Raw genomic sequence first — 15,906 nt, 5'->3', positions numbered from 1 at the left:
AAATGAATTTCAAATGCCCTCAGTGTATTATCACATACAATGAATTGGCTATGTTCAATTCTTCAAATGTATGTATGACAACTGAATCCAATAAGGCTCTCTGGAAGCAAGAAAGAAAATTTCAAGTCACTGGTTCTCGATGCTATGATCTGTATACCTATTCGAAAAATTATTGGGAAGAGAAATGTACATATTTCTATCCCAAACAATTTTCGAATGTTTATACCAGACATGGTATAAAATACAAACCATTGGCTCCAGAAATTTTCGAAGAGAAGACGGGGTTGTCAGTACTGAAGATGGGGCTAATAATATGCAGAAGCGAACCTTGGAAAACGTTACATTTTTTCGAATAGTGTGTGTGACATTTTAAATAAAAAAATTAAGTATGTATATGTTATGTTTTTTCATTAATTAAAGAATTATGCATGTATGTATTATGTGTTTATACATATCTGTACCTATCCTGGAGATTTGAATTAATTCTTTGAAAAGATTAGGAGTGTGGTAGTACTGGTAGTAATTTGAAAGCAATACAATTCAATTCAATAATGTAAATTATTATGTTAGGGAAAAAAATGAAAGGACACCATGTCCCTTTTGGCACAACTATTGCATCCATAAACGCAACAAAACACTTTTGATTTCGACATTTTGACTAATTTATCATCCATCTTAATATACAAATATATAAACCAAAACAATATAAATCACAAAATTCTTCAGACCAAGTGTTTACTGTTTGTTTTATAAATGGACGATCTGAAAACCAAGCTAAACAACTTCTTCAACCTACTTCTGGAGTTTTAAATTTTCGCCACCAGGTGGCCTGAAGATGAACTTGAATCGCCAATAAAGCGGGAAGGGGCAAAAATGTCGCCCACCTCGTAGAACGCCATTGTTGCTGATGCGTTTTCAATTTGGGGAAATCACGTTTGGATTTATTGTTGGCTCCCGGCCAATCAGCGCACTGCTCCCTTTCATCCCTAACCCCCTAGCCCTCGGGCGCTGCATTGTTATTCCAAATGAAAAAGGACCCTACGCACCTCACCCGCATCTCAACCGAAACTTCTCATTGTGTTCTCCCTTTTTTTTCTTGAGGGATAACTTGAATAATTCACGGATCGGGACTTCGTGTTTTCATTTGCATCTTGAAACTCGAGTCGAAGAAATTGTCCCTCAATTTATGCGGCTTGAACAATAATCAATTCCACAATTAGATAACTCACACGAATCTGGTAGTTCCATTTCAGTTTAGAATGCTGTCAGTACCGTTTTTCTATGATTGTCTGTCAATTGTTAGGGTATTTCGGATGAGCTGACTTTGACATGGCCGCCATTTTGGCTGAAAGGTGAGAGGCACGCGAGTGAAGGTAAAGGATATCGCAAATCGCTATTGACTGAAAAAAGCCATTGATGGAAATCTAAACGAAGGGAGATAGGCTTTCGAAATTGATCGCAATAGATTCAGCGTGTTCGAAAACCTATATTTTCATACCAAACTTTCCAATATCTGACACTGTTTAGGAGAAAATAATTTTTTTTGTTTTTCCACTTTTCATTTTCGAGTTGACTTCGAAGAGCTCTCTGGAGTGCAATTCTCTATTGAATCATCAACTGTTTGGTTTTCTAGAATCTTCAAAACAGATTCTATCCACTCCATATCCTAGGTCAGTAATAGAACATCCTGATTTTTAGGCAGAGGAGCAAAAAGGTCATTTTAGGGGGGTCCAACCCCTTGCTCATTTTTGACCCAAAAAATCGAGATTTTCGAAATCGAGTTTTTGTGCTAGGGTAGAAGCCTAGGCAACGCTGATTATATAACCGGAAATCCCAATTGGATCAGACGAATATAACAAGAGATATCTCAGATTGAAAATTGTAATTTTTGAAAAATGCCATTTCCAAGATGAAAATCTGAACGAAGGGAGATAGGCTTTCGAAATTGCTCGCAATAGATTCAGCTTGTTCGAAAACCTATATTTTCATACCAAAATTTCAAATATCTGGCCCTGTTTTGGAGAAAATAATTTCTTTTGTATTTCCACTTTTCATTCTCGAGTTGACTTCAAAGAGCTCTCTGGAGTGCAATTCTCTATCGAATCATCAACTGTTTTGTTTCCTAGAATCTTCAAAACAAATTCTATGCACTCCATATCCTAAGACAGTAATGGGACATCCTGATTATCAGACAGAGTAGCAAATAGGTCATTTTAGGGGGGTCTAACCCCTTGCTCATTTTTGACCCAAAAAATCGAGAGTTTCGAAATCGGGTTTTTGTGCTAGGGTGGAAGCCTTGGCGACGCTGATAATAGAACCGGAAATCCCAATAGGATCAGAGGAATATAACAGAAGATATCGCAGATTGAAAATTGCAATTTTTGAAAAATGTCATTTCCAAGATGAAAATTTAAACGAAGGGAGATAGGCTTTCGATATTGCTCGCAATAGATTCAGCGTGTTCGAAAACCTATATTTTTATACCAAAATTTCAAATATCTGAGCCAGTTTAGGAAAAAATAATTTTGTTTGTTTTTCCACTTTTCATTTTCGAGTTGACTTCGAAGAGCTCTCTGGGGTGCAATTCTCTATCGAATCATCAACTGTTTGGTTTCCTAGAATCTTCAAAACAAATTCTATGCACTCCATATCCTAAGAGAGTAATGGGACATCCTGATTTTCAGACAGAGTAGCAAATAGGTCATTTCAGGGGGGTCTAACCCCTTGCTCATTTTTTACCCAAAAAAATCGAGAATTTCGAAATCGAGTTTTTGTGCTAGGGTAGAAGCCTAGGCAACGCTGATTATATAACCGGAAATCCCAATTGGATCAGACGAATATAACAGGAGATATCTCAGATTGAAAATTGTAATTTTTGAAAAATGCCATTTCCAAGATGAAAATCTGAACGAAGGGAGATAGGCTTTCGAAATTGCTCGCAATAGATTCAGCTTGTTCGAAAACCCATATTTTCATACCAAAATTTCAAATATCCTGGCACTGTTTAGGAGAAAATAATTTTTTTGATTTTCCACTTTTCATTTTCGAGTTGACTTCGAAGAGCTCTCTGGAGTGCAATTCTCTATTGAATCATCAACTGTTTGGTTTTTTTCAAAGTTCGGAACAAATTCTATGCCCTCCATATCCTAAAACAGTAATAGAACATCCTGATGTTCAGACAGAGAAGCAAATATGCCATTTTTAGGGGGACTAACCCCTTGCTCATTTTTGACCCAAAAATTCGAGATTTTCGGATCGAGTTTTTGTGCTAGGGCGGAAGCCTAGACAACGCTGATTATAGAACCGGAAATCCCAATAGGATCAGAGGAATATAACAGAAGATATCGCAGATTGAAAATTGAAATTTTTGAAAAATGCCATTTCCAAGATGAAAATTTAAGCGAAGGGAGATAGGCTTTCGAAATCGTTGGCAAAAGATTCAGCGTGTTCGAAAACCTATACTTGCTTTTACCAAACTTTGGAATATCTAACACTGTTTACCAGAAATTCTTTTTTGGGATTTTTCGAGGGTCATCTTTCCACATGCGTATCTCATAGAATAATCACGATACAAATGTGATAAAACCACCCCCATCTTCACGTCATTCAGCACGCAATTTTCTTAATGCTTTCTTTCCTCATCAGCAGATGTAACACTCACATTATACCTCCTGAACCGTGCAGAATGAATCCTCTAAAATTGATCAATACAAATCGCATTACGGACCTTTTGCCATCTTCTAATATTACAAATTCCGAATTCTTCTCGCACCATGGTACACGTCCCCTATGGGTGTTTCTCGCCCGAATTATAAGCATAATGGTTTGCGGTATAGGGATTAAAACGAACTTTGAAAATGTGTCAAACTAAACGGGTAATTCGATACTTGTTGACGCCCTTTCACAGGGAATTCAAAACCTATCTTCGAATCTCTTTGGATGTGGATTGTGTGAATGAATTTAGAATTGGAGATCGCAGATACCTACAGTGTTCATATTGATACAATAAGAGTGCGATAAGATTAAACCGTTTGGGTTGGGGCTAAAATGTGTGTCGTTTTAGAATTACGAGAATACAAGGTGTCCAAAATTCGATGACCGGTGACATCTCGCTCCACGTAGAATGTCTGATGAATTTTATTTCTGTCAGTTTTTATCCTAGGATACTAAGTATGTAATAGGATATACACTCTGATTTTTAGACATCAGACACCAATAAAATCACACACTTCACAACGAATTCATGCCTATTCGTTCAAGGATTCATTTATCTTTTTTTACCTTTGTCAAAAAAGGCAAAGGGTGAATGTAGATATGTTTGAAATGCCTGTTTACCTTACCGTCATTTTCTAATACTTATTACCATCGTCCACTCTTATAATCCCAATTTTTACTACTCGAAATTATCAACCTACCAAAGCAAACACCTTAGCGATATAGTCAGAGTGTCCATAATATAAACGAAAGATGTTATCGTGAGACGGACATAGAAGTTTCCTACGCAATCAAGCAACTGTACAAATGACAATCATTAAGCATGATGACTTAACTGAAAAATAAGAGTCTAAATATTGTGAATATCAGAGTCGAGGTTTACCCAGGTAGAAATTCGTATTCGATATCTACCTACGTTTATTCTGTCAGAGCTATATCGGGGTTCTCAAATCGATCACAAGTATACACATAATTTGGGGCCAGCTTCTGTTCTTGGAAATTCCTAACGCATGGACTTCTGTGGTCGAACAAGTATCTATACTTCATTCAAATTTATTTTAGCAGTCGGTTGGCCATGAAATAATTTTCTCAAGTTTTTGTAACTAGAACGAAGTTAAGTTGGCACTCATGAAATGTCGTTAATGTCATAACGCCGTTGCCACAACTAATATCAATTTTCATTACGAAAATGCCGAAAGTGATTGAAAAAAGAGGCAGGGTTTCAGGAAGTGCTATTTAGAATTCAGGTCCGCTAGTTCAAATGTTATACTATTCTGGATTCTAAAATCCACAATACGTCAGACGGTAGCGAACATATTCAATGTAAGAGAATTTATATAATGTTTCATCTGAATCTAAACGACTTATATTTCAGCTGAATATTTCCACAATCAGAAATATTGTGAATGAAGAGGATGACATAGAATTTACTTCTATTGGGAGACCCAAAAATGTGGTGGCATTTGAGAATTTTATGTTTGAGTGAATTAATGCGAAAAGTTTACTACAGGATTTTCGATAAATGTCATCGGAGAATGAGTTCCCTAAAATGGATTTTTCTATTTTTCATTTGACTTGTCCTATACAATGTAAATGTCTTAAGGTACTAATAAATACCTAATTATCATTATTACATCAATGTGTTGAGATGAATAGCCACAAATACGCGCAAGTTGCCCTGTTACTTGTTTATTCATGTGAAATTTTTGTTCAATGGTGAAGTTGCATCTTAACTTGAAATTGCTTTTAATTCCTTTTACGTCCATTGATGCAAGATGATTTTTGTTGAAGAATTTAACATTCTTGTAATTATCTGTTAATTCCTTCGGGAGATACCCATTCCCAACCACTGCAATATATGCATTTCATCTTGGGGTTAATATTTTTGAAATCTACAAATGATGTAAGCCAAAGAAGATAACGAACATTAACTCTCCTCAAGCTAGTGCATATTATGATATTATACTGATCTCTTGTATTTTCCATGCGAATAACTGGATTTGGTATGGTTTGTATAAACTGCAATTATGTTCGTCACATATTTTCCGTAGAGATTCGACATTGTGATAGTGATAAAATACTTTAAGAAACTTTTACGTAGAACGGGCAACATAGCGTTGATTTAAAACCCAAAAATGTTTTGACAAGCGTCATAACCCCACATTTTCGTACTATACAGAGTGAAATGTGTCAAATTTCCATGGCCAACCGACTGCTAAAATAAAAGTGAATGAAGTATAAGATAATATTCACAACCAAAATATACGAGGATTGATATCTAGTTATAGCCTAGACCAGTTCCATGCATTAAAAAAATATTGCGTTACCATAGCAACGAACAATAACTCATTAGAAGTGTCAGTGTGAAGTTTGAGGTCAAAAAAGTAAACCAGAGTTACGCAATGAATTAAAAGAAAGAAGATGTCCACCGAAATTGTGAAAATCGAAAAATTGGAGTATCGAGCCATCATCAAGTACCTGAATTTAAAAGGGTAAGAGGTGAGCAGATTTACGAAGATATGCTTAATACCCTTGGTGATCAATGTCCTTCGTATGCGACCGTGAAAAATTGGACTGCAAGCTTCAAAAGAGGTAAATTTTCCACTGAAGATGATGATCGATCGGGAAGGCCAGTTTCTGTGTCAGTTCCCGAAAATATCGATGCAGTTCATGACATGATTTTATAAGACCGTCGAATTGGGCTGAAACGGATATCTGAAGCACTGAATATTTCATACGAACGCGTTCATCATGTAGTTCACGTCAATTTGGACATGAGAAAAATTGCTGCAAAATGGATCCCCAAATGTTTGAATGTTGACCAAAAGCGTGCAAGGGTAGAAGCATCGCGTTCGATCTATGCTTGATTTGAAAACGATGTAGACTTCGTAAACCGAATTGTTACTATGGATGAGACTTGGGTACATTTCTACGATCCAAAAACAAAGCAACAATCGATGGAATGGCGACACTCTGGTTCTTCCAGACCTAAGAAGTTTCGTGTCCAAAAATCTGCTGGAAAAGTTCTTGATTCAGTTTTTTGGGATTGCCATGGAGTAATCATGATTGATTTTCTGGATAAGGGTTGAGCAATAACCGGAGATTACTATTCGAAATTACTGACCACTCTACGGGAAAGAATTAAAGAGAAAAAACGCGGAAAGCTATCTAAAGGTGTTTTGTTTTTGCAGGACAACGCCCCTGCATACAAATCTCAGGTTGCCAAACAAAAAATTCGTGATTTAGGGTTTGAATTACTAGAACACCCCCCATATTCACCAGATTTGACTCCATCCGACTATCATCTCTTTCCTCAACTGAAAAAATGTTTAAAAGGTCGTAAATTTTCTTCCAACGAGGAGGTAATGAAAGCTGTGGAGGTCTGGCTTGCAGAGCAAGAAGAAACATTTTTTTTGAAAGGTCTAGAGACGTTGCAGGTTCGCTGTAATAAATGTATCCAATTAATAGGAGACTATGTTCAGTAATAAAATATTTTGACATTTAAATTTTGTTTGGTTCAATAGAAGGCTGAGAATTTTTCAATACAGGGTGTTCCTAAATTGAACGTACAAACGAAAAGGGGAGATTCCTTAAGTGAGTTTAAGAAAAAAAAGTCCCATAAACATGGGGTCGCAAACGTTTCGTTTTCGAGATACAGAGTGTTGAAGTTTGAATTTTTTTCAATTTTTTTTTCTCATAGTATCTACACTTCACAAGATATTCAACTGAAATTTGGCATAGATATTACATTTTAGAGTTCTCACCTCGTGACATGGCAATTTCGATAGAAGATCTACAGGGTGATATTTTTTCCGGAACACTGCCACCTTTTCTTCTGCAGAACTTTTTTTTGGTGAGCAACTGTTAATTTGAAAAAATGTAAAAAGAAGCTTTGTTCTTATACTAAACTTTTCGGTCTCCTTTAGTTTTGTCGTATCTACCAACGATTTCGAGAAAAAAAAATTTGAACGATTCTCTCGAAATCCTCGTGAAAATCCAAATTATGATGGGAAGGCCACTTTGTAAGCTGTGGTGAATGAATTCAGTGTCAGTTTTTATGGAAATTTTCCTGATCTGTAGCGATGATTCATAAAGATTCGATAAACTCGTATAATCAAGAAGAAGTGTAGATACTATGAGAAAAAACTTGAAAAAAATTCAAACTTCAACACTCTGTATCTCGAAAACGAAACGTTTGCGACCCCATGTTTATGGGACTTTTTTTTCTTAAACTCACTTAAGGAATCTCCCCTTTTCGTTTGTACGTTCAATTTAGGAACACCCTGTATATATCCTCGTATACATACAAATTACAAAATATGATCCTCCGAAATTTCATCGAACTCGTTCAAATGAAGTTTCTTTCACTGAAACGAAAATAACAAACCAAAACGCTTCCACTAACAGCTAAAATTCCATTAACGCTACCAATTTGTCACGTGTACTTATTCATTCATAGTCGACATCGACGACAATCTGTCACACTTCCCTTCCTCATGGCCACCCCGAACCGCTAAAAACCCCAAAAATATGCACCCCAACGAAAGGCGAGCCGACGCCCCTCTACTACCCCTAGAGGACGTGTTTTATCAATGTTGCGATACCGAACAAAAGGGTCCTTTGGAATCGAGTTAGCGTAAGCGGCCATCTTGATCGAATTGCATTCACATTTCGGCCTCCCCTGATGGTTCAATTGAGGCCGAGAGAAAGCAGAACACTAGATGCTATCGTTCGTGAATATTGGATGCGTTTTATCTGGTCCTGGACATGAATTGTGGGCATGGAAGGTGTCGGATGTTGTCTGATCGCGAAGAAGATACATACGTCGAGATAGTTCGAACATACGAGGATACATTGAAAGATTCTAAGCCTACTATAGAACAAAACAAAATTGCAATGTCAAAATATTTTATTACTCAACATATTCTCCTCTCAATTGGATACATTTATAACAGCGAACCTGCAACTTCTCTAGACCTTTCAAAAGAATATGTTTCTTCTTGCTCTGCAAAGCAGACCTCCACAGCTTTTATTACCTCCTCGTGGAAGAAAATTTACGACCTTTTAAACTTTTTTTCTGTTGAGGAAAGAGATGATGGTCGAATGGAGCCAAATCTGGTGAATAAGGAGGGTGTTCTAGTAATTCAAACCCTAAATCACGAATTTTTTGCATGGCATTATAAGATTTGTGTGCAGGGGCGTTGTACAGCAAAAACAAAACACCGTTGGATAGCTTTCCGCGTCTTTTCTCTTTAATTTTTTCCCGTAGAGTGGTCAGTAATGTCGAATAGTAATCTCCGGTTATTGTTCTACCCTTATCCAAAAAAGCAATCCTGATTACTCCATGGCAATCCCAAAAAACTAAAGCAAGAACATATCCAGCAGATTTTTGGACACGAAACTTCTTAGGTCTTGGAGAACCAGAGTGTCGCCATTCCATCGATTGTTGCTTTGTTTCTGGATCGTAGAAATGTACCCAAGTCTCGTCCATAGTAACAATTCGGTTTAAGAAGTCTACATCGTTTTCAAATCGAGCACAGATCGAACGCGATGCTTCTACCCTTGCACGCTTTTGGTCAACATTCAAACATTTGGGGATACATTTTGCAGCAATTTTTCTCATGTCCAAATCGACGAGAACTATATGATGAACGCGTTCGTATGAAATATTCAGTGCTTCAGATATCCGTTTTAGCCCAATTCGACGGTCTGATAAAATCATGTCATGAACTGCATCGATATTTTCGGGGACTGACACAGAAACTGGCCTTCCCGATCGGTCATCATCTTCGATGGAAAATTTACCTCTTTTGAAGCTCGCAGTCCAATTTTTCACGGTCGCATACGAAGGACATTGATCACCAAGGATATTAAGCATATCTTCGTAAATCTGCTTACCTCTTAACCCTTTTAAATACAGGTACTTGATGATGGCTCGATACTCCAACTTTTCGATTTTCATAATTTCGGTGGACATCTTCTTTCTTTTAATTTACTGCTTAACTCTGGTTTACTTTCTTGACCTCAAACTTTACAGTGACACTACTAATGAGTTATTGTTCGTTGCTATGGTAACGCAATATTTTTTTCTATGCATGGAATGGAGGAGTTCCCTACATGTTGGCCAACCTAGAAAAAGGTCTACCAACGGGAAATGACTGCTTTCTAACGAAACCTACTTCATTCTTTCCGCAATGATGAAATATATTTATGAAATTCTACCGAGCTTTCTAGAGTTTACTGTTAAAAAGAAAAAAAAAATTCATAACCTCGATTGCTGATTGGTTGAAATTTATGTTGGTATCACTACTTCTTGTGATAATTGACATATTTCATTGGCAAATGTCATTTTTACTGATACAGAAGAAAGAATTAAAAGAGTAATCTGTGACCATTTACGCCATTTATGGTTATGTTATGTGCAAAGTTTTGGTTATGTGCATAATCTTTGCTTGACCGCATTCTTGTTTTCTTGTATTTTGTAAGGTATACAGCACATTGACTAACAGATTACTTTTTCCTTCTTGACATTTGCTAACGAAACATGTCAATTGTCACAAGAAGTAGTAACACCAACATAAATTTTAACCAATCAGCAATCGAGGTTATGAAAATCTTTTTTTTCTCTTCAACAGTAAACTCTAGAAAGCTCGGTAAAATTTCATAAATATATTTGATCATTGCGGAAAGAATGAAGTAGGTTTCGTTAGGAAGCAATCATTGGCCGTTGGTAGACCTTTTAGACCTTTTTCTAGGTTGGCCAACATGTAGGAACTCCTCCATTGGTCTAGGCTAACTGGATATCAATACATCCTCGTAGACGGTACTTACCCTCTACGTCTTCTTATCGCCAACTACCGATCATTCGTACCCTAATAAAATCCTCCAACTATCACAGAGTCTTCTCGTCCCAACGTCCCTCACTTCATAAGGTGATTTTTCTGTTCCAACATAACCTACAAGCAAAACGAGGACAACGCTCGACGCGGAAGTCGATCGAAGATATTTCCATTAAAACCAACGCCGGGGGAACATCCAAGTAACGTCGAATATAAATTAAGTAAGTATCCGAGAATGAATTGGAGCTCGGAAGAAAAGTGACATGGCCGCCGCCGACCGATATAAAACAATTTCCGGTTCCTACGTGTATTGCAAGTCGAGGCACGTTCTTGGCTAGCTCGACGAGGCTGTCAGAATGGCGATGACAAAGGAGGAAGGCGTGCAGGGTCGTATTCGTACAGGTCTCACGTTGGTAAAATCGAATTCGAAGGGGTCTCGCCTTGCAGGTTTGATATTCTGCTCGCAGTTCGTAAGAATCGAACTGTTCTGTGAGAACCAAGCTGGAATTGACCCAGAATGGAGTTATTGTATTGAACAAGCCCTGTCTGCAATGTCAAAGCAATTACACCAGTTACCTGACCCACCGCAGACATTACAACAGCTCGCCAATGCTTCGACGGACATTTGGCGAAACATTCATCAAACTTTCATCAATCTGAGCTGACTATCTCAAAATCTACAATAATAATTACAGAGCTTTTAGATTTCGTTATCAATCTAAAGGGATTTTATAGACTTGGCTCTGTATTCAAGTTGACAGAATACTGTAAACGAGTAGCCGTTTGGGAAAGCTCCGGTCACGTGTGAACATGCCTACATACTCATCCACCTGGATGTTTCCTACTTCAAGCGCTATGTTCGTGATTCGGTGCGGTCCTTTTTCAATTTTTTTTCCATCGATCATTCACAATGTGGCAATCAGCGTGATGTGTCCGATTCGTGACAAGCGTTAATAACAGTCCGACGCAAACAAATTCACGGTAAGAGCGAAGCGTGTTATTTAAAACCCCTAAACGGTCCTCGGTTGATGTCGGAACCAGAGCAGGACTGAAAAGACCAAATTGGGAATATTCCTTTAGACGAAAATGATGTATTTTTTATGAAATATCTTTGAAACGTCACATTTGAAATAACCATTTCAACCTTTTCCCCCAAGAAATTATTTTGAGTACTTAAAAATGAAGAATAAAAATGGGTATTCAAAATTTAAAGTGTTTCGTTTCAATAGCACAAGTTGGCAACATCGACTGAAATATGCCTTGATAATAAAGGACAACAAATACACTATCTTGATCAGATAGACAAAGATGGCTGTCTATGAAGTCTGCGACGAACGAAGAAGGTCGTAAAATTTTATGGCCGGTTGCAGTGGAGGCTCGCCACTGAGTACGCGCCTTATGATGGCTGTAAATCAACAGCTGCTATTTTATAAACAAGCCATTGTACTTTTTTTTTCTAGTAGGCGCTGTTGCCAAATCGTAAACTAGAGACGAAGCGATTTAAATTTTAAAACCTCATATTTGAAGAATGATTTTGAATAGTTTCCGCGGTGCATTTGAAAAATTCATGAAGGAAACTCATAATTATTCAGTTTAAACTTGAATAAGCTGTGATAATCCAAATTGAGGAGAATCCCCTATTGGTCAGACTAAAAACAGAATTATATGATTTTCACTAACATGAGTTGCCAAACTGAGCGTTTCGCTTTCACAATAGCATCTTCAGGTGGGTAAAAGTTAAATTTACCTTTACCGACCCAGAAATACCCGAAAAATGCTCGAACAGGTGGAAATTTTGAAGTATTCACAGAAAAACTGTGTAAAATTAATTTTCTCATATACATCGATCGATGATAACAGAAAATTTCGGGGTTTTGACAATCAGTGTCACGATTGATGTCAGATTGTGGTTTACGTCAGTTTTGATGGAGGTTAGGTTGGCAACGATCACAGAGCGGGGTGTAGGATTCATGGAATACTGTTTTTTGGCCTTGGTATTCATGAAATAGATACCTATGTACCACTATCCATTCTTGATTATAATGAACACTAGCATTCAAACCACATAAGTACCTAATTCACTCGTGAGGTCTAGCTTTTTCGTAAATAATTAATTTGAGTACAACAAATGACAGTTAATATCACGGGCACTTTATGATTTCATCAAATTCCGTACTAACAAAATCGATTCAATCGCCTCTCTATCTACAATTGGTATCTTATAGGTAGTGACGAAAAATCGGACGAAAAAAGTTTGCGGACGAAAGGTGTATGCGGACGAAAAGTACTTGGGTCAAAAAATAGGCGAATTTTTGTTGGAAATTAGTATGTAAAATGTCATTTCTTGTTGAGGTCGACGATAAATGAGTTTATTGTGTTTTTTCAAGGCAAATCTGTCCTTCTTTTTCTCTATCACTGGCTGCTTCTGCCGCCTCATTCGACTAGCAACGATCCTGTGTTCGAATGGGACTGGGGACGTATTGCAAGCATATTCCCGTAATCAAATCTGCGATTAACGAGTTTACTCTTCTATTGTCGGCGCAAAACGAATAAAATCATCGATGGCCGGGATAATTCGATGGAAATGAACATTGATAGAATCGACGCTACAAAAACGAGTCGATGTGACAGGTTTTACCCGATTAAAATTGTTAGACTGTTCCGGCTGCAAATGCAGACGGTCTGCCCATTTTCGGATTAGGCTACGTTTCTCTTTCCCGTTTCCATTTTGTAATCTACAGCGTGGACCGTCTGTTATATGGGGAAAAAACGATTGTTTTTTTTTTGGGTTGGAGGTGAATCGAAGCAGTTGATTGAAAACGAAAAATGATTCAGAACCATTGACAGCATATTAAGATTACAAACGAACCAACACTTTCCTTTTCAAGAGACTGAGCATTCGGACACATCGGTCCTTTGATAATGGAAAAATCGTTACTTGTACATACTCGAGTGTGTCAGATTTTCATACAAATGATTGATCTCATTTTTGCAGACGTGTTGATCCATTAATATGATAGTAATCAAGGAGGGTTCCCTCAATCTGACACTTTGAAGATGACAAAAATGCATTTTTTTAGAATACCTCCCTTCCAGTACCTCTAATCATTTCTGTATTCATCATGAAAGTTGTAGATAATAAAATTCTATACAACTTTCGTCTGAAGCAATTTTAGAAACTCCTAGCCGTTTTTGAGTTAGAGGGCGATGAGGGCGGGGAGCTTAGCCACCCATGTGAAAGGCCAAGGTCAATGTAGAAACCCAGTCTAATGTACATCCATCGCCGTATCTCTAAAACGTTCAAACGTAGAAAAAATTGCTTCAGACGAAATTTTTAGGAAATGTTATGCTCTACAACTTTTATGAAGAGTACGAAAACAGTTCAAAGCCCAGGAGAGGAGAAAATTCAAAAAAACTGATTTTTGTGAGCTTAATGGCAAATTTTTTTTGTTTGGGCTTGCTGAAACTGTCAGATTATATTTTTTCCGTTATTCTTGAATCATTAGCTTCAAAAAAAGGAAAAAGCCACCGCGCTCGAGAATGTCCACGTGACGTTTTGTTTTTGCAAGTTTGGCGCCCTCCCATACATTCTCGTCAGGCTTAAATTTTCAGATTGAGAGAATGCATACTTTTCAACATGTAATTAATCACATATATCTTAATCTGACAAGCTCGAGTATGTACAATGATTGTTTTATTTTTACTATTCTGACAGTCTGTCCTAAAAAATGGGGTATTCTCCTCAATTTGGGTTATCACAGCATATGCAAGCGTAAACTGAATAATTATGAGTTTCATTCATGAATTTTTCAAACGCACCGCGGAAACTATTCAAAATCATTCTTCAAATATGAGGTTTTAAAATTTAAATTGCTTCGTTTCTAGCTAACGATCTGGCAACAGCGCCTACTAGAAAAAAAAAACAATGGCTTGTATATAATATAACCATTGAACTCTAAAAGAAGTTCTTTTAGAGTTCAATGAATATAACAGCTGTTGATTTACAGTCATCATAAGGCGCGTACTTACTGACGAGCTTCAACAGCAACCGGCCATAAAAAACCTATAAAATTTCACGACCTTCCTCGTTCGTTGCAGACTTCATTGACAGCCATCTTTGTCTATCTCATCAAGATAGTGTTTTTGTTGTCCTTTATTATCCACGCATATTTCAGTCGATGTTGCCAACTTGTTCAATAGAAACGAAACGCTTTAAATTTTAAATACCCATTTTTATTTTTCGTTTTTAGGTATTTTAAATGATTTTTTCTGGATAAAGGTTGAAATGGTTATTTCAAAATGTGACGTTTCAAAGATATTCCATAGAAAATACATCATTTTTTTGTAAGAAGGAGTAGGTATTCCCTATTACCTCTATATAGGGATCTAATTTTTGGTAGAGGTAGTCTACAGGGTATACCTTCCCTTATATTAATCTGACACGCTCGAGTAAATCCCGAATTTCCCTCTTGGGCTGCCCAACTACTAGTTAGGATTTATTCCTCGACCTCATCATCTACTGACAATGAATAAAGAAGTCACCAATCAATTCGATTTTCGTCGGAGTATGAGTTGTGTTCCTCTGAGGGGTTAAATGAGACCGAAACCATTGTCAGCATCTATTAGGTACTATTTCTCGACGAAGAAGTATTTCTGTTGATGCTTTGAGTGATGGTGGTTTTGTGGTTCGATTTAGATCGTAACGTTTCATGATTTTCAAACATCGGATGTTAATTTCGATTATTATTCGCCCAAAGTCGGCCATATTGTTCCCTGATCAGCTGTTCTCTTCGAGTGCGCTAAGACTCTTTCCCCAACCTACGTAAAATTTTCCGTACGCTCAGCGGCCGAGAGAACAACCACAATTTGTTGAATTTCGAGTGGTAATCTCCCCTTCCTGCGGTTCCCCATCAGATCGACTCGTCGACGATAGACGTGCAAGGACGCGAAATTATAATTCCGTATCATCGGGAAACTTTATCATCTCCCCCTGCCTGGCCGCTCGAGATCATCTTGACGTCGCTCAAGTGCCCGTGGCATAATCGACTCCTAACTGTCACGTACGGGGGTTCGAAAGCCGCGTACGAAACGGGGAGTCGACGATTATGGCGGCCCTCGACTGCATAATATGAAGAGGCGGCCTGCCACTCCAGACGTGACTATCGTTTGTTTTGCGATCAATTGCCCGCCGATGTCGGTTCGTTATCCGGGAATTTTCCGACGGCGACTACGAGAGGCCTGGATTGGTTCCATTCCGGTACCTGCCTCTGGTCTTCCAATCGAGATCGCACTCGGGGCGACATTAATTTACGAATGTACAGTAGGTTTGTATGGTTTAGAATATTAGTAAGAC

The sequence above is a fragment of the Coccinella septempunctata genome, chromosome 8 (genome assembly GCF_907165205.1).
Source record: "Coccinella septempunctata chromosome 8, icCocSept1.1, whole genome shotgun sequence".
In the NCBI taxonomy this organism is placed as follows: domain Eukaryota; kingdom Metazoa; phylum Arthropoda; class Insecta; order Coleoptera; family Coccinellidae; genus Coccinella; species Coccinella septempunctata.
The sequence above is the reverse complement of the archived record's forward strand: the minus strand, read 5'-3'. Positions refer to the sequence as shown.